A 21,827-nucleotide genomic window follows, 5' to 3' on the forward strand; every position below is an offset into this window, starting at 1 on the left:
AAGTGCCTTTTCTAAATTAACAGACTAGAATGTCGTATAAATCGCTTACACCATGAGAATATGCATGGAGGAATGTAGTAATCCTTTAAATCATTCATCACTTAAAGGGAAACTGAGGAGAGGCACAACAGCCAGACGACCAAATATATATGATGAGAATTATCGCCCCCTATGCCGACCACCTTCAACTGGAACTTCAGATGTAAAATGAATAAAAAATAATCTGTAAGATCGCTGTAATGCTAACTACATATTTTTACTTGCTAACTGGACATGCTACCCATTTACACATCGAGAGAAAGCACAGGGGAATACACTAATTCTTTATGACATGAAGTGTAATAAATTTATAGATATTAAAATCATCACGTGTTACACTTTTTTGATTTCTCACATTTATTTATTTACAGCGCAATAGCCTCTTGTCAGAAAGTGTAAGACAATATGTTCTTGCAATGTTTGTCCCGTATAATGCAATGTAGTAAAAAGATATAAAACGACAACTGTTTTTTTTTCGGGGGGGGTCTCAATACATGTCATGCAATGCAACTCGAAAATATGTCAGTGTAATTTCAAGTTGTATTTTCCATCTACATTTGGTCTAAATTTCCCTTCCATTGCCGTACATAAATAATACACACGAACATAAAAAAAATATATATTTTTGAAAATGTATAAATATCTATTTAAAATTTTGTATATCTTATCCTTTGTATAAGTTTTATATATCTGTAAAATTTTGTATAGAGTTTGGTTTCTCAGAATTCTATTGTGGAAATGGTGTTAACAAGAAGGCTCTAATTACAGTTGCTCTAATTAACTGCTGCTGTTCAAGAACTCCAAAAGGAACTTAATGTGATACTCGTATAGTATATTCCTTAGACGTTTGTAGGCAAGAATAATATTAAAAAATCGATAGTATTTTCGCCGTAAATCGACAGCAAGAATATTTTAGTTGCTGTTTGCATGGGTTGATTTTTATACAGCAAGTACACATGGAATGAATTCCTTTGTGGTTTACATTTCAATGACGAGAATCTTCTAGCTGCTATCTGCACGGGTTGATTTCTACGCAACAAATACACATGAAATGAATTCCTTTCTGGTTTACATTTCGACAGCAAGAACCTTCTAGCTGCTCTCTGCACGGGTTTATTTCTACACTGCAATTGCACACGGAATGAATTCCTTTATTGTTTACAGTACCAACCCAAGAACATTTTCATAAGCTCTACTGAAACAGAAGATAAAGTATTTTGAATTCAGTGACCACAGCATGATACATGTTATAAACCAGCGTTCGTCAAACCATTAGAATTTCACGGACCACTACATATATAATTTTATATTTGGCGGACCACTAATATGAATTTTAAATAAAAGGTAAATGCATTGTAGAGACATTAGGTTAATTTGAAAAGCCGGAGAGATGAAAAATGAGTAAACTCCTTCGCCGAGAATCGAACCACGGACCTCTGGAATACCGGCCCAGCGTATAGGATCACTACAACACGAAGGTACGCTAGGAAAGCGGGAGAAATACCTTATAACCTTTATACAGTAATAATCAACAAACTACACATACTCCGTTGAAAAATTACATGAAAAGTACAAAAATCTTACCTTCTTGCACAGAAAGCTTCACATTTCCATATCACTGAAAAAGAACTTCATGAAAAGCAAGAACAAACCGGCAAAAGTAAAGCAATATCAATAAGCCGACAGTGTTACGCCGCTAATTTTAATTATTGTAAACATAATAATCAGCGGTTACTTAGCAATGGCGCCATCGATCAACAGTTAGACAAAACAAAAACGTACACTTACAGTAATGCAGTTTTAACAAGAATGAAGATGGTTCTCATAAAAATCCATCAAAATGCCTATTGAGATGCTTACCAAGATGTCTGCACGGAGAAAAACTGTGTTCTTGACTACAATAGCATATATTTGTAATTCAAAAGGAAAGATAATTCCAGTTCGCGCTATTATTGATATCAGCAGCACATCCATGGGTGCCAACTCTCACTTTCAAATGTCGCTAGATACACCTGCAAAAGTAGCTATATTCTGAAGGAGTTTCGCTAAAAGTAGTAGCTAAAATTGAAAAAAATATATAATCCATATTCCATAATAGGTTTTTGTTACTCGTCATTTTTTAAACTGAATCTTCATTACAATATAAATAATATCCTAATTTTTCTGCGGACTATCAAAACATTTTCACGGGCCATCAGTGGTCCGTGGACCACCAGTTGGCGACCGCTGTTATAAACCATAGCATGATACATGTCATTATAGATATACTGATCTTGTTAAAATTCAAATATTATATGAACAGTTTTGTTTTCCAAATCTGCCTGCCACCAATTAATGTGACTAGACTGATAGTCTATTAAAATGATAACAATAAAGTTAAGCTAACGATATCAGATAAAAAATTTGCTTTCGAAATTTAGTTATTAATAATGTAGCACTCATGTAGCTACGAGTATTACATTACAAAAAAAAAGTTTTATCATGGATTATTTTGTATTTAAAAAAAGTTGATTAAGTTATCGTTTTCATACTACATTTGAATTGTGGCTGAGCTTTGAGGAGTACCTTGGTGCAAAACTGTTAGAGCCTAGTGCAATCGATAGAAGCATTTCACCTTCGAGTGTAATTTCCTGAAATCCAAGAATAAAACCCTTTGCATCCACATAAAAAAATTTTTTCATGATGATTAAAATAAATTTCAGCTCCTTTCAGGAATTCTGATTTTTAAACCTAATTTTTGCCAGTTTTCGAAAGTCCTGTTGTCGTCAGAGCTAAAGTTGCCATGCCTTTAAGGGATTTGTCTCGATCATTGCGCCTGCTCTGCGTTTCCACTCATTTTATTCTCATTTCTGTCACATAATGCTATCCAAAAGTTTTTGAACTCTAGTCCCAAAAGACAACCCCTTTGTTTTACCGTTGACTTACTTTTCTTTAAAAGTACAATTTATGATTACTAATTGAAGTCACGAGTGAACAAGGGTGTCATTTAGAATATATGTTTATTTAATATTATATTTTCTTTTATGCTGGAAATTAATTACCATGGACTACCATGTTCTTATGACAAAAATCCACACGATGACATAAGCTTTACCAGATTAGTCCAAACTGCTAACTGAGATATTATGCTTAGTTGTTACGATGATAGTCCTCAGAATTTTCGCTTTCTAGAACGTCTTTAATACAACAAATATCATTTCATGATGGAGACTCTTTGCGTACTTGCCGTTCCTTCTTCCCACTTACTGATCACTGTGCTGGGTATTCTGCCCTATAGCGAGCACGATCTTCCCAAGACAATAATATTGAAGTTAAACTGAAGTACTGGCAAATGTTTCCCACCGCTACAGTAAATGTTTTTTATTATGGGGCATGGACTATTTCCCTCTTATTTTGCGGAAAGCGAAATTACGTCAAATAGCACATGTATATGCGGTGAACAAGGGTTACCAGAACACTACTTAACTCACTACCCTTAACAGCGGATTCCCGCAGAAGAATGCGACCCCTCAAGGGATTCCTAGTCAACCATCCGTCACTGTGAGCAAAATCAAACATATAATGGAAAAACCAGAAGCGCTGGGCCAGGATCTCTCTAAACCAGAATAGATCCCAAACAATACAAATGTGCACCACACTAACATTCTCCGTTCTTTAGTATCCTAATAGCTGCTTTAGTAATCTAAATTATTAAAAATTGTGCAGACAATTAAGTTTACAAATAATTCTCTTTAAAGTTTTTGCAACATCATTATGTCATTCGCCTTATCTTCCATATCTGCATACTGTGCATTATGTGTTGTTAACAATGTGTTTTTATAATGCGTTATCAAATTCGAACAATGTGTAGACAACTAGAGATTTGTGCAATGTGCTTTCTAATATAGCTAGCTGTATTGTTGTCATCCATTGTAACACCGCATACTGTGTTTAGTGCAATGGCAAGAATGTATATGCATAATGTGTAGTCAACTAAGTATATGTATAATTTATTATGAGTTTTATTATTTTCGCCGCATAGTCATGTCATTCAGTGTATTGCATTCAGTGTATATGTTGTAGCGCTTGTACTGTTTATACTGTACATATGCAAATTCTAGCAAAATGTCAAATAATGTATGTAAGCATTGAACTTCTGCCCCTGCTTGGCACTGTAATTTAAAATTTTGTTCACTGAACAAACTCCCAATGCGGACGCAGTGGGGTGCCGGGAGTGTGTTGCTGTAGACAGTTGCGGGACGCGGACCATTTCCGGAATGTCTCAGTAAGCCGACCGGATGTGTGGACTCTGCTCTCACCTGCTGTAGCAAATTACATTTACAAGAAGAATTTTCGAACTTCTGAATCGTAACGTATTTTCTATTACTTTATAGCCGTAATTACTTTTCACTTCTCATATAATACAGTGACCTCAAGCCTGGTACTGTCTTAATATGCTTTGGCGCCGTGTTGAAAACATGGATTTCTCAATGTTTTGAATGAAAAGAGATATCATGGATTCTATTTCAGAAAAAAATCAGCAAAGGTCTTTGTTATCATTCATGAATTGAATTTGGAGCAGTAATATAAGAAAAATTTATAAGGAAATCTACGAAGCAAACAGTCTTTTACTGGCCAGTAAACTATTTTTTGTTTATCAATCCTATTCTCCCAAAACAAAAGTAAACGTGCTTATTGCCAGTTTTTCAAGCTGTAGCAGTCTTATTTTTTAATATGCTGAGGTCATGTTTAAAATCAAAACATCATATCAAAGTCTATTAGCTATCTAGCTAATTAAGCTATCTTTCCTGTCAAGCCTTTACTTTCCCCTAGAATTGCCAATGCCAGAGTATGTAAATTGTAGTAGAACGCGCAGAGTATTCAAATTTTAGCAGAAGTAAATTAAGTTTAAATAGAAGAGAAACGAGATTGTAAGTGTGCTTCTTGAATCACGAGCTTGAAGGTTGCTAGGTAGAAATTTAAGAACCGCGCGTTTCGGCCTGTGTGCCTATTTCGGCAGTTCGTTGAATCTTAGAACGCGGTTAAGTTAGTCACGATTATAGAGCCTCGTAGATAGTGATTGCGTTATTTATTCATCCTGTCATTTATTTTTAGTTGAACTTTTCTATTTTGTTCAACCGCCGGGTAGGCGTAGTTTGTGAGCGTCAAGTGAACGCAACTGTGATTTCTAAAGTGGAATAAAAAGGGATTTAAACCCTTCTTACGAGTTTGTGTGAATTACAGTTCATAGCAGTCACTGTTGCTGCTACCACTGTTGCTGACAAGTTGGGGCCACGCAACATTATAAATGGATAGTAGAATCCCTACTGCTCATATTTTAACTCTCGTATTTTTAACATCCTTGAAAACGGAGCTGCGTAGACATAGAAAAACCTGAATTCAATAAATATGAGAGTTATTTAGACTTGCGTAACAAAAGTGTTGAAAGTAAAGAAGAAACAAATCTAATTTAATCTTATAGTTATTTAATACAGAACTTGTGATATATGAAACTTTCTCCGTAATGCAGGTAACTATTATAAATGTAAACATTTTATACGTTTTCTGTAAGACCAAATTTGAAATTATTTAGAAAGCAAAAATACATGTATGTTTTATTTTATATTTATATTTTTGGAGTTAAGGTGAATGCATTATTATATGACGACTTGTTGTATTTATACTCGTCAAAAGTGAAACTGCAACATCATGAACGAATGCCCAGAGCTATGTGAAAATAACAGTATCGGTAGAGGTAAGACACCACATGCAGATGATTAAAGAAACAAACGAAGATATGAAAATTAAACTGTTTATCCAGTATCTAATGTGGCCACCACGGGCAGCTATACAGGCGTCTGAACGGTAAGATATACAGTCTATAAGCTATTAGTGGTATCCGTCCTTGCCAAACCGAGTCCGATGCAGCTTCTTAGTTCTTCTACGGTATGCACCTGATGTGCCCTGTGCACTCCAAGTCGATGTCAGCTCCACACATGCTCGATGGAAGAGAGAGATCAGGTGAGACTTCCGGCTAGGGAAGGATGTTAGCTACATTGAGGCTGTTCAAAGTGTGAAGTGCGACATGAGGCCAAGCAATGTACTGCTGGAACAACGTGCTGGAAGGGCGGCCTGTACAAGTATGTGCCCGAACAACAGATATAACAAGTCCGTGTTAAGCACCGGTTTTAACGATGTTAAACTGCCAGTAATTCCAGTGGCTGGCTGCCATGCGCGCATCCTTGCTTCATGCAACCTATTACGGATAGTTTGGCATCAAGTAGATGCTATTTCTATGTTAGGCAGGTTTGAATATGACTTGCCATGGCGAGCGGGTCCCCACAAAACATTCGACGAATTTGCCTATTGGTGCGATCTGACGTGCACCTAGATGATCCACTTCCTTTCTGCCGTCTTCTCTGATGGTCCTGCTTCCTTCATGCCACACATTGCTGAAATATTCTTGCGTGCCTTCCAATACGAATGGCAATTACGCGCATCGACAAACCGAATCCATGCAATTCTAGGATATGTTCTCGTTCCCCAGACGATAACTGCCATTCAGCTCGCTGCTGCTTCCGAGGCATTTTCTACCCTTCTTAATTAGTTCCGTTACAATAATCTGTCATTTGTAGCATATACACAACAAGCCAGCTACTGGCATTTATAGCCAGAAACTGGGTGTCATGTGACCAGATGCGCATGCGAGTTTAATCATTTGCATACGTCTTTGATATCTACTGATCCCGCTCAGACGGTATAGTGGTTAGGGGAGTCTACTACTGTACCGAAGGGCCCGGCTTCGAATCCCGGGTGAGACATGGATCTTTGTAAATGTATTGTGTCGGTGCTGCATGGTGGCACTCTAAATATGCGGCGAGCCGAAAGTCTTGTCGTGTGGAGACCCCGGTCCCGCCCCCCGGAGGACTCTCCCTCAAAATTGCGGTTGGAAAATAGAAGTTCAACCTCTCTTCGGAGTAGGCTCTGGCAAACCATTGTTCCATGTAACATGGACAAGACAACAACAACAACATCTACTGATCCTTTTTTTTTTTTCACATTGCTACGCGCATTCCTTCATGGTGTTAGAATTTTATTTTTGCGATTGTATAAACTTGTTAATTTTGCTGAATATTTTTTTATTCTCATTGCAAGAGCTATTAGACTTGTATAATGACACAGAATTCCGGGGGTCCAATGACTCCGGGGGGGATTATCGCATACTGTAAAGTTAGGTTTAGCTTAGGTTTTTTTCCTTAGTTGTACCTATGTTTATTGTGTTTATTTGTGTTAAAACTTTTCCTTTTTATGTTCGAGCGTAGTTTAGAGAACGCGATTCTTCCTCTCTCTAATTATCTAGTCCTATGTTATATAATCCTACCGTAATTTTTCGTTCTACCTCCAATTAGTTAGTTTCTAAAACCATAACATCATGAATCATTTATAAACGCAAGTAGTTTAGACGTATAACTCTGAGAGGTTTTAGCTGCTTAATGATAATCTCTCTTTCAGCCTATATTCTCTAGAAATTTCTCTATGTCAATACTTTTATCGGAAATTATACTTTAATAATAATGCGTATAAAGCTGAATTTCGAAGGATTATGGAAGTTATTCATGAAGTGTTCTGCAATCAAACGATTAGTTTCGTCCATGAAATAAACCAAGGAAATGTATGACATTGAGGAATTATAATTAGATAATAAGTTTTGAGACGAACGTCAAGATATTGCTTAGTGAACGTTTAAAAATTTATCGTAGTTTCATCTTTCTTAAATACTTACAGTAAATAGTAAATGTTATATTAATTTTGCCTAGTTGAAGTTTGTTAATTTAAATTTAATGAAGACGGGAAAAGGTGTGTCGCTTAAAATAAAATATTTTTTAATACGACCTTCTTTTCTTTTTTTAGCTCGAAAGAAGCTGCATTTTGTGACGAAACACGTAAACGCATTTTATCCTTTTTCAAATTGTTGCCACCAAATATTATCGCCTGTATTATATTTAAAGAAATTAAATACTGAAGACTCTGCATGAATGTATGTATGTTTCTCTTATTGTGAAAAATCAAGGATAACTAGTGCCATCAAATTTTGAATAACATTGTCTTTCACCGGAACAGGGGCACCTCGAAGCACGAATTTTGAATTTCAAATTTGCTTTATTACCTATTTCATATTTTGTGAAACTTTAATGAATTTTTGATTAACAAGCTCAACAATTTCAAAGCGAGCAGTGGCAACTCTGCATGGAAAAAACATTTTCATTTTCTTCGTGCGAGACTGTCTATTGGAAATTCTAAAGGTATGTTGTTTTTAAATATTTTGCCATTTTGCTGTTGAATCGAATTTTAATCGGCGTAAGCAGAAAGAATGTGATAAATGTGATAGTTAATAAGTAAACAAACAAAGCATTAATAATGAAAAGACAGAAAAAAGTTTTGTGAAGCCATCTTAGTAAGAAAGCTGAACATGAATGCTGAACATGAAAGCTGAATATGATGAACTGTGTAAAGACTGAAGAAAACAGATAAATGTTGTGCCAGCACTTATCGCTGCATTGGGAATTCTAATCGTATACTCCTATGTTGCTTTTTAACGTATACTGTTATGCTGCATTTTTTTGTATTGAACTGCATATGGCGTATATGCAAAGAAAATGATGCTTAATAATAAAACTAAAAAGACAAAAAAAAAAATTAGGTTAGTGGGAGTGAGTGTAACACTAGACTGGTAGATTCAGCGAGAACATAAAAATCTTAACAAACTCTTGGGCGACCATTATTATTATTATTATTATTTGGATTTGATGGTTTAAAGCTTATTTAATAAGGATCATTTAGGATAAAAACAAGTAAGTACAAATAACTTCATAAAAGAGGGAAAAAAATTGATGTATCAAGAATAAATGTTTTAACGTTGAATTCCATTGTAAGTTTGAATCTAATTAGTTGTTTTGTTTAACCTTCCTTTGGTCTGATGAATAATCATCATCACACTAAGGAGCAGTGTAACTAAATTTGGTACTTTTCCTTTTCGCCAGCGCAAATTTCGCCAAACAGACTTTATTGGCGACAACATACAGTATACACATAAAAAATGTTAAAAAATGTCAATTCTAAGAATTTTTTCTTTTGAAGGCATAAACATTTTAATATCGTTTAAAATTTTGTAAAAAGCCAATAAATAAAGACAATAAATTTGTAAAAAGATATTAAATTAAGAATTTACTATGCTTTCATGGTTCAACATTCTGATTTGCCGGTTCATACCACGTGATCCCAAGAGATCTCATCTCACGTAAACTACGCTGCAAAAATCTAATTCTCTCAGTAATTATCTACATTAATTTCAAGTTAAATCTTACAAGTTTAAATGCAAGCATTATTTCAATTCGTGGGAATAGCTTACTCATAAATTACGTAAAACCGCAGTGCTTTACTTCGCTAGTGCATTCTCATTAGAATTGATAAATTTAACAATTGACTTTATCTTTTCTATATTTCCGCCTTCGAGTCAGCGGTGTGATTGCATCCTAATTGACTTAATTACCACGAATGACCTTAGGGAAAAAAAATTGAACAATCTGGTAAACATTCCATGTAATTGTATGCCAGTGTGAAAAATTGTATCTTTCGAATATTTACAAACGTAAGTTATTATTTTGTTTATATTTTATTTTTATCTTTGAATAATGCGTGCTTAATTTCATTTTTGACGTGTTTGTAACTGCGAGATTTTTTTAGGTTCTGGCAACAGTAAGAAATATTGCTAAGTCTGTTCTATACTTTTTAAGAATAATTTTTATGCTGTGTTTTGAGTTATAAGAAGAAATGGCATCTTTTTGTGATATTTAAAGATGTACATATTGAGTTTCGATGTTTTAATACTTACGTCTAATAAATATGTTTTATTAAACAACTTGGAGTCTTAATGAATCGTTATCGACTAATCGTTATTGACAAGAGCGTGGGAGTATTTTTGAGAGGCAAATTATTTGTCAGCCAGTATTGAAAGAAACAATTAATCTGATAAGAAATAGCTGTGACTTGTTTTGAAAATGAGGCGTAAAACGTTACCAGCAAGGATATACCATTTGGCATCAATTGTACCATATTAGCGACTTTATCACCTGCGCCGGCAAAACGGAAAAGTACCCTAAATTTAAATAAAATAAGCAAACAGTAAAATTTAACTAAAAGCTTTATTAAAAATGACGTCTTGTAACATAATGGGAAATGAACAATAGATGTCATCGTTATTTGCAGTTATTATTATTATTATTAACACTGACAGCGAAGGATTTATTTCCCCTCGTAACTCAGTTAAAACTCTCTCAGCGTTACGGCCGGAAAATTCCGCATAGAAGGCTGCCTTCTATGTTCATTATACATGAAAATTTCTGCTAGTTTTTAATGTATCTGATTTCGGTTTGGATGTATATTGGAAGAAAAGGAATCAAGGTACAAAATGACAGAGTCATTTTTTAATTAAAATCAAGAAAATGCCATTTATTCATGACATTTTCAGGAACTTTGAAATTTCAGGGCTAAACCCGTAACGCTCGGAGGGACGTCCATCGGACGAGAATCAAAATGAACCAACTCAGTCGAATAAATTCGCTAATCTTAGTGATGACGACCAAATGGACGAGGAAATTCCTGTGAATCAGAATCCTCAAATGAAAAAGACAACACCTTCCCCCAATTGTTCTCGATGATTTCACCGGGGACTGGGATGCACTTAAGAAAGAAATTGAAAGTACTCATTACTTGTCAAACATGAAGGTTGAAAGCTTAACTATCAGAGTCTATGATCCTGAAGACTTCAGATTTATCACTAGCATCCTACAAGAGCGTGGGATACGATATCACAGCTTAAAGCTAATAATGAAAAACCACTAAAAGCGGTTATTAAAAAACTGCCAAAGAATTCTAATCCAGAAATAATTAAACAAGAAAACAAAAAGGTATTCCTGTTCTTAAAGTTCGTCAGCTTACTACTGTAAGAGATGGAAATATTCTTAAATTAACGTTTTTTCAAGTTGAATGCAAACGAGATATTGAAGGCAAAAACGTTTATGACATAACGAAACTGAGAGGAATAGATGTCTTTATCACCCCATATAAACCCAGAAAAGGCCCCGTGCAATGCCACAAATGTCAAAGAAATGGGCATACACGGGAGCTGTGTCATTATTCAGCGAGGTGCATGAAATGCGCTACACCTTGTAGCGTTGCGCGCCTCCAACTTGCACGCAACCAAGAGGTGACTGTTGAAACTGGATAAATGACAGAGTCTTGCTAAGGGTTTAAGTCCCTTTTTATTCAACGTAATAAATTACAAGTGCGTGCTCTTGACGCTCACAAACTACGCCAACTCGGCGGTAAAATAAAAATAAGAACCTGAAAAGAAACTAAAGACAAGACTCTAACTACGAGGCTCTCTAAAAGTAACTAACCTCACCGCGTTTTACAATACCGCTGCTAATTCAGCAAACTTGAAGATCACTTGAACGATTAACACTACTTCCAGGCAAGCACACAGGCCGAAACGCGGGGTTCTTCAATTTCTGGCCAGCTACCTCCGCGCCCGTGAAGTAAGAATAGCACACCTCGAACTCGTTTCCTTTCTATTTAACTCAGAATACTTCCGCTGATAATTTGAATCCTTGCGCGTTCTACTAAAATTTACATACTCTGGCATTGGCAGTTCCAGGGGAAAGTAAGGCTTGACAGGAAAGGTAGTTTAAACTTAAAATAAATGTTAGTTAAAATAAATATAAACCCTACAACCTCATGAAACTTATACCTGTACCCAAAAGAAAGAGCATAATAAACCTGCTTGCTGTGCCCTTTGTGGAGAAAATCACGTCTCGATTTATAAGGGTTGTGTTAAACACCCAAATAATATACAAAAAGCCATCGCTGCAGCGAAAGCCAAAAAAGAAAGCAAAAAAGAAGCAATAAATTCCAACTTCCGATGACTTCCCCACGAATACCAAATAATACAAATAAATCAGCTTGGACAAAAAATGACCCAAATACTAAAAATGAAAATGAAACTTCGATCTTTTCATGGATTAAAGTACACATTAATAAAGCAAAAGAATTCCTTCAAAAATTCAGAACTGCGAAATCAATGATGAGTAAAATCGAAATAGGCATAGCCGCTTTCGATTATTTTACGATTATTGACTTAGAATTCTAGTTTAATTTACTACAATTCCACAACTGAAACATCAACTCATCCTCATTCTGTATATATCATTTTTCAACTTGTAGTCTGTAAAGAGTTTTATTTACTTAAGATTTTACCTGTTTTTTGACTTAGTTTATTTTATAATTTTATGCTTCGAGCTCTAACTGCACTGCATTGGTTCTCATAAGCCATTTTTCCTATGAACTATGTTTTAAAGCAAAATACAAAAATTTATATCAAATTAAGCAATTTTCTAACTTCACTAAGAACTTTTAACGAACTTTGCTTACCAAACAGGTGCCTTCTCAAAATCACGACTCTCCTCTGACTGCCTTCACGCCAGCATAGCGCAAGACGCAGAATATCCTTCGTACAGACTTTGCAAACTCATGAACTTTCATTTTTTTGACTTTCCCCCTGTGTGCTGATGTACTAATGTACATCTTTATTAATTTTAAACCTAGCAAATGTATAATGGTTGTAATTTTTTTATTATACTGGTAAAAACCCTTGGAGTTTGAGGCCAGAAATAAAGATACGATCAAAGATCAAAGTCTCAATTCAGCTGTTTAGTTACTGTTGATGTGAATTTAGTTCCGTGTGAACTGAGATACCTGAATTAGCTTTCTCTTTAGATACGCTGTGCATTGGGTTGTATTTTAACGTTTTTAGTAGTTTGAAGTATAACTACTGATTATATTGCGTGATATTGTTAAAACTTGAACGAATAATCTCTGAGGAAAATTCTAGACTTCTGATATATTTCATTTGATTAGAATAAATTTTAAACTATTATCGGACTTGTACGTTTAATCTATTGCAAACCCGAACGCACACAACAATATGTTTCAATTTTCTCATTGCGATTTGCTTTTCTTTCAGATGAAAAGGTAAAAGCGCTTTATTACTTGCTTGTACAAAGTAAAGGAAGTATTGTAATCGCGAAAATAATTTCGGGTATCATCTATTTCAGCGTAAATATCCATTTTGTCCGCTATTGAATGCAATTTAATGATGTTTCAGCATGACATCTGTACGTAAAGATAGAATAAAGGACTCTTTTACCCGAAACAGATTGCATAAAGGATTTAAATGAATTCAGAAAAGATTTTTTTCTGACATCTGTACGTACGTATGCATGTATTTGTCTCATATAAACGAGTAGCCTCAAAATGAGTAGCCTCAAAAACGAGTAGCCTCAGGACGTTGAAATTTTGTATATAGCACTGCTATAACATGTAGTTGCGTACCTCCCTTTTTGGTTGCAATCGGCTGTGCCAAACGTATATATATATATACCCAGTCTGTTATTCGCCATCGTGAGCTTAAATTTTTTTCCTTATATGTTGCTAAATTGTGCATTTTTTGCTTTAAAAATGATTGAATTATGCTTTTCTTATCTTCCGGTTAAGGGTTTTATGTCTTTAGTTAATCTGCATGCAGTAGTTCTGGAATTATCAACAATTTAAAAGTTGTTTAGGCACGGCTAATTTTTTTAACCATAGCAGGTGTATTTATTTACATCTGAAACTTAACAGAATAGTGAATTCAGTCAGTATCCGCACCTTCAGTGCCTTCTTGCCAAATTAACTTTCGGTTTTGTGCACCAAAAAATCTGCCTTCTTGCCCACTGGCCGAGTTGCTTGTTTTTGCGTATAAACTTTAATTTTAAATGCAAAACATGTTTTTTAACAGTTTTAACTGTAGTTGCTATTTTATATTTTTCTATACTACCCAATTTTAATAAAGGTATTTTAAGTGTTTATGTATTTTTGTCTTGAGGAGAAATGAGAGCAGAAAATATATCTCTAATGAAATTCGAGGAAATAAATTTAAATGAAATGCAGCAAAAAATGCTTATAAATTAATACTCCGTACGAGGAAGTCATGTGGTGTACACATCAGATTTTTTTTAGAAACGTGGAAATAATAATTCAGTTACACGTTGCTAACATTCGGTATAACTACCCAAGCTAAGATTCCTATTCTAGGCACTAGTGTAATTCTAGTCGCCTCGACAGAGTCACATGGATACGAAACGAGGCCTCTCCTACTGTAATTGGGTTGGATTGATAGGCCAATTAGGATGTAGCTGGGCTGAATTTGATGACGCGACATGTAACACTCACTTGTTAGGAAACTCTAAGCTCCTAGTTTCTCGGTAACTATTACGAGATGTTACACGCGGATGCACGGAATCCACACTAAGCGCATTTCCAACTGTGCGTAGAAAATACTAAATGGTCTGTTTTATTCATTTCTTCTCCTTATTTCATAAAGGGTGATATTCCGCTATAAAACAATAAGAAAAAAGTTTGAGTGTTTCAAGAAATATGTTTATGATAACTAATTAAAAAATCTGATGTGTACACCACATGACTTCCTTGTACGGAAATTTAAATTATATGCATTTTTTCTTGCATTTCATTTAAACTTTTTGGATTGAATTAAATTTACTTCATCAATAGCGCATAAACCACAATAGAATAAATGCACTCTTTAAAATTCATGATATTTGTTTACCATAGAGACATCTGTCGCTAGGTTCACCTAATAGCGTTACATTGCGTTCATATTATAACTCAGAATGCATATAAATTTATACCATTTGAAGAATTATCTAATCGTTGGCCACATTCAAATGCTATAATAAATCAAAAACGATGTATAAAAGAAATTAAACAAACAAAACAAAAAAAGGAACAGTTTTTTCACAGACGATTCAATATTTCTCATTCAATTAATTCAGTTCTCACTTCCCGACAAGGCAAAAATACATAAAAACTCGAAATATCTATATTAAATATTACGAAGTAAATCTTAATAATCTAATCTACACTTATTTCCTCGAATAAATTCCAGAATGGATTAAACATGATTTAATTAGCAATAATAAAAAAAGGCGTTATTTTTGTTGTTGTGAAGCTTCGTTTCTCTAGATTGGCAATAAATCCGCTATTTAGCCAAGTTGGAAATGTAAACAAACATGTCCGCCATTGCAAAAATAATTAGGCTTATCTTCACTTAAGCAACTTTTAAATTGTTGATAACTTCACAAATATTGCATGCAGATTTACTAAAGCCATAAAAACCTTAATCCGAAGATAAGAACAACATAATTCAGTCATTTGTAAAGCAAAAAATGCACAACTTACAAACATATAAGAGTAAAGAAACTGAGATTACTGAGCCGGTTAACAGAGTGGATATATATGCATATATTTATATACCTTTTGTGCGGCCGATTGTAACCAAAATACGAGGTTCACATCTACATGTTATAGATGATATAGCAATCCTATATACAAAATTTAAACGTTCTGAGGCTACTCGTCTTTGAGTGATGCGAGATATGTATCTCGCGTACGTACGTACAGACGCCACGACCAATTTTCATTAGAATTCATTTTAAGTCAGTTTTAAAATTTTGGGGGGAGAAAAGAGTCTTTTATTCTGTCCTTACGTACAGACGTCACACAAAAACATCGTTAAATTGCATTCGATAGCGTTCAAAATTAATATTTTCGTTGAAATATGATGCCTGAAAATTTTCGGGATTACAATTCTTCCTTTTTACTTAGTATAAGGAAGTAAAAATATATCAGTATCACTTTTTATAATTTTCTTCATAGCTGTTAATTATTCTTGTACCTGTGCTATACTTGCGTGTATAATATTGTTGCGTGAGTACGGGTTCGTTATGAAATGAATGCACAAGTCCGATGAAAAATGAACAAAAATTTATTATTATCACAACAAAAATGCTTAAATTTTCTCAATTTATCTTGCAGTATTACAATATCTCACAGTAGTTATCTTTTAACTACTCAAATGTTCAATAAAACGTAATTCAAAACAGCTAAAGAAAGCTAATCCGCGAATTCGCTACAGTCAACAAGAGCAGTTTTCTAAACAACAACAAACTAAGCAACTACTACAAACTGAGAGGTTTTCCTCCTTTTATAAGATTTTTAAATCGCGTGCGAGAATTTTCTGGTACTTTCTCGAAATCAAAAAGACATATTTATTTATTTAATGTTAAATGCACGTGCTCTTGTATTTTTAATTTTCCGGCTTATCTTTCTTCTTTTAATATTCGTCACGCGCTGCACTGCGCGGGAAATAAAATCATTTAATTTATAATTGAACTAACATTAGCTTTTTAAATACGAAATTCGTAACACTATAATTAAAAGTTTAATCTTCCATAACCGAGATCAGTTTCCTCACTATCTGAATTTACATATTCCTTCTCTGTGCTTTTGTTTCCTTTCATACGTCGTTTATACAGGGTGTTTCAAAACGATCGCTCGATATATCGCTTCTTGAACGGTTGTTGTAAACGTCCTCGGCTGCTGCTGCTCGGCGTCATTTTCTGCTATTGTAAATAGTCGCTGCGGTCCTTGTTCATTGCTTCTTTTTGCGCAAAAATTCAAGCTTTGGAGTTACTGTGAGCTGGTCGCTTGGTGAAGTGTTCCTGATCGATCGTGCGCGTAAGTAGTTTTCGAGTTTGGTTTTTGATTTTTGCAAGTGTTTTCGTGATGGACTTGCCTTTCCGTTGGGGACGGTAGGCTTTTTGGACTGTTGCAATGAATCCAAATTTAGAGTACATTCAGACTTTAAACTTAATTAATGATAAAAATGTTATCGAAAATCTTATTGAAAGTGGTTCAGAAGAGGAATTAGATGCTATATCTACCTATTTGCAAATCCAAAAAAATCTTATTGATAGTGGTCAAAAAATAGTTGATCCAGAAGTTGAAAAATTATTTCAGGTTATGGTAGCCAAACTCTTCAGTAAACGGCAATTAAAAAATGTTAAATCTTCAAAGGAAATTGATGAGATTGTAGGAATTGGTCAGATTCTTACCCAACAAAACATGAATAATGTCAATGTGCAAGACAATAACTCTCTTAAGCAGGGCGAAACTTGGATTAAACCCAAAAAAACGCACAAGCGTACTTTAAGTGATAGCAGTAACTCATCTGTTACAACAATAAAAAATAGATATTCTACCCTTAGAATAGATGACAGCATGGAAGTCAATCAAACGCCCAACACAAACCCTCAGGATATGGATCAATCAGAAGAAGGCGAATTCATAGCCCCTAGAAAAACTGCAAACCGTGTACCGCCGATTATAATATCTGATGTTACGTCTTGGAAGCCCCTTAGAGATGAAATTAAAAAATTTACCACAGCTATGGAGTGCGTACAAAAAGGTGGAGACATCCATATAAAAGTCAAATCTGACGATGACTATCGCTCAGTCACAAAATTTTTGGATAATAAGGAAATACCTTATCACACTTTTCCCCTACCAAGGGAATAAGCCCATTAGAGTAGTAATAAAGAAGCTTTCAGTGCATACTAAACCTGAAGAAATATTAGAAGAACTCCAACAATTAAAAATTCCAGTTAAAACGGTTAGACAGATAACCAAAAAGATTGACAATGAAATTGTCAAATTGCCAACTTTCCTTGTAGAAGTCCCACGGACTGTTGAAGGAAAAAAGATATTTCAGGTAACACATATCTTGGACCTTGCGGTCAAAATTACCTCTTTCCAACCAACCCCAGGACACAAACAGTGCCATAACTGTCAGAGATATGGACATAGTCGCTCCCACTGCAAACATAAACCAAGATGCTTAAAGTGCGGATTAAACCATATCACCACTAGCTGTACAAAAGATAGAAATCTTCCAGGAAAGTGTTGCCTTTGTGGGGGACCCCACGTCAGTTCCTACAGGGGTTGCGAAATGCACCCTGACAATATTAAACGTAAGATTGCTGAAAAAGAAAATCAAAGAGATGCCTGGAGAAAGACAAGAACAAATCCTCCAGAAAACAACTTGGAGAACTTCCCCCCATTACCGAGTAGGAGAAACACTAACGAAAATGTTAATGAAGCCAGTCCCTCATCAGTCAACCAGAATGAAGCTCACGAAAGAGAACAATTAGGCTCCGCCCCGGATTTCCTGAAATGGATCAAAAATCTATTTACTCAAGGCAAAGCGCTATTTGAAGGCTTTTTTAAAGCCAAGTCAATAATGGAAAAGCTCCAAATAGGGTGGGAAGCCTTTGAACTTTTAGCAAATTTAAATTATGAGTGTTAATATTGTAAATAATTATGCAAGCATCCAACTTACTGCCTCCAGCAGTTTAAATTTCGCCTTCTTTAATGCCAACGGAGTTCGCGGCAAGAACACTGAGATCATAAACTTTCTTAATTGCCATGACATTGATATTTTCTTAATTAACGAGACACATCTTCGAGCTAGTGATAAATTTAACATCCAAGGTTATAGAACCTTTAGAAAAGACAGAGAAAATAACAGGGGTGGTGGCACCCTGATTCTCATCAGAAGACACTTGCAGGCCACCTATTTTAATCTCCCAAGTTCTAGTAATATTGAAACTACTGCCATCATAGCTCACTCTCGCACTAATGAACCTATTGTGATTATTTCTGCTTATAATCCCCCGGGACATAATATCAGCAACAGTGACATGAGCATCTTTAGCGGCATTATGCTTCCCACAATACTAGCCGGAGACTTAAACGCGAAGCATCACTCCTGGAACTCTCGACGTGCAAATGCAAACGGGAACTTCCTTCATAATTATGCCCTTACAAATGATTTAAGTATCTTTGGACCAACGGATCCCACCAGATACAGCCATACTGGCAGCGCTGAAGTTCTTGATATTGTTATCACAAAAAATATTGCACAAATTCCCTTCCTACAAGTTTCACACCAGCTAACTTCCGATCATCTCCCTGTCAGATTTACTTATTACGGCTTTGAAAAAAATATTCCACTTAGAAAAATCACAAACTGGGATAAATTCATTCATTCTCTGGAAAAACTACCAGCGCATCCTGCTTTAGCCGATATTACTGACATTGAGTATCAAATCACTAAGGTCAATAATTGTATAAAAAGTGCTCTTGACAAATCTACTAAATATGAAGAACATAAAAAAGAAAAACTTCCGTATGACATTATTGGCAAAATTAAGGACAAAAATCGCACCGCTAAAATTTGGCGCCGTACTGCTGATCCTAATATCAAAAGAATTCTTAACAGAAAAAAATAGGAATATTAAAAATCTTCTAAGTGAATACAGATCTGATAGTTGGAATAATTTATTAGACTCAATGGACTTCAACCCTGATACAGTGTGGCGTATTGGGAAAGCGCTCAGAAAAACACACAGCGACAACATTGGACCGTTGCACACCGATACTGGAATCGCATATTCTGAAAAAGATATGGCAGAAGTTCTTGCAACACATCTTGAAAAAACCTTCACGACAAATAACTCACAAGATGAAGATACAGAAGAGGAAGTTTTTAATTTCATTATTCACCTTCCTGATAGAACAGATGGACAGCATATTGGTTACACCTCGCCCATTGAAATTCAAAACATTATAAAAAATCTGAAAAATAGAAAGGCCCCCGGCTACGACGGGATAGCAAATAAAGTACTCAAAATTCTCCCCAAGGGATATATTGTCCTAATTACCAACATAATTAATGCCTGCATAAGGCTTAACTATTTTCCGCAGCAGTGGAAAATGGCACATATCATTACTTTTGTTAAACCTGGCAAAGATCCAAAAAATGTTAACTCTTATCGCCCAATTAGCCTGCTTCCAAGTCTTAGCAAAGTTTTTGAGCGAGTTCTACAGAAACGGCTGACGAGACACTTGGAAGATAGAGGTATAATTCAAAATGAACAGTTTGGTTTTCGCCCACAGCATAGCACAGTACATCAACTTCTCAATGTTACTGAATTTATTTCCGATTCCTTTTCCAAAAAAATACTATTGCAAGCTGTTTCCTAGATTTAGAAAAGGCATTTGACAAGGTGTGGCATGAGGGACTCCTCTTTAAGCTACACCTTGCTCATCTGCCTATAAATTTTATCAAACTAATGCAAAGTTATCTAAAAAATCGCAATTTTCATGTCAAAATCAATAACACTTTATCCTCAAGAAAAAGAATCAAAAGCGGCGTCGCCCAGGGAAGTGTTTTGGGGCCAATTCTCTTTAATATCTTTACTAATGATATGCCAATCCCACTAAATTCAAAACTTGTGAAATATGCAGATGACACCGCTATTTTTACAAAATCTTTAAAACCACAGTTTGCCGTAGACAAATTAGAAGAAGCAGTTAATATCATCGCACATTACTTCAAATCTTGGAAACTTAAAGTCAATCCGGCTAAATGTCAAATTCTGCTCTTTAGAAGGTATAGAAAATTTACTCCAGTAAACGTAAATATAAAGATAGAAGATCAGCCACTCCCCGTCGTCAATAGTACTAAATACCTGGGTGTCATTTTCGATTCACAACTCCTCTTCAAGGAACAGACTGCATATGCCTTACGGAAAGCTACAGTCGCAAAAATGGCTCTGTACCCTCTCATCAAAAGAGACTCAAAATTAAACATTCAATTAAAGAAAAGAGTTTACATGATGCTGATTAGACCGACACTACTTTACGCAATTCCCATATGGGCTACAGTGTTCAAAACGTACAGACACAAGTTACAAGTCTTTCAAAACAAGATTCTAAGAGAAATAGTTAATTCTCCTTGGTTCGTTAGAAATTTGCAAATACACAAAGAATTAAAAATCAGACCAATTGCTGACCAAATTATTTCAACCTGCCACAACTTTTATAGTAAAATTGAACAGTCTCAATATGATCATATTAAGGAACTAATCAATTATGATCCAACACTTGAAAATGCTGCTAAGCGTCCTAGGAGCATTTTTCATAATCCAAGGCGGTGAAACTTGTAAATAGCTGTACATACTGTAAATATTTCCCCACTAGAGACTTTTGTGTTTTTTTCAACTTATTTAGGACTTAAAAAAGCTCAGTGGATTACTACTTTATATCATTATTTTCAAGAATTTTATATTTTATTAGTGTTCCTATAAAAAGACTTTGTTAGGGACACACAAACTGACTTAATTATGTGTGTTTCACCATCCCGCCTTCTAAACTGTGACTTATGCTGAAATATTGTGTCTTTTAAAATTACAAGTGTTTCTTAAAAAGTGTGTTTATTCCAGAACTTTGTACAGTGTGAACTGTTTGTGAATACTGTTAATTTATATGACTTTAACATTTCTCGTACGAGAACTCTTGAAATTCACCAGAAATATGTTACTGTTGACTTATTCCTCATTTGAGCCACTCCCACCAGTATAATTACGATCCATTTCATTCTGAACCTGTTTCAAAAGCATACTTAATTTAAATTACTTAATGTTTATTTTTTCAAATGCTTTATTAAGCAAACTTTTCAGCTAGTTATATCTTTCGTCACAGCTCGAACAGCTCCCAGATGCTTTTTCACTCTACATACCTTTGTATTTGCTTCAGCTTCGCCTAGTAGACGCGGCGTTACACGCCCATTTTTGCAATTATATATACCAACGCCTAAGGGCATATTTTGAAAAGCGGTGGTTAAAGCAGCAGAGACTGCTAATTGCCTCCTAACCATTCAAAAGACAAAGACAAAGACATGTTGTAAACGTGGTTCCAGTGCAAGAAAGGAATCAAATTAGATAGGATTTAAA

This window comes from Stegodyphus dumicola, chromosome 5, assembly GCF_044657685.1.
Source record: "Stegodyphus dumicola isolate Sdum_Otavi_A_Nest chromosome 5, ASM4465768v1".
NCBI classification, from domain to species: Eukaryota; Metazoa; Arthropoda; class Arachnida; order Araneae; family Eresidae; genus Stegodyphus; species Stegodyphus dumicola.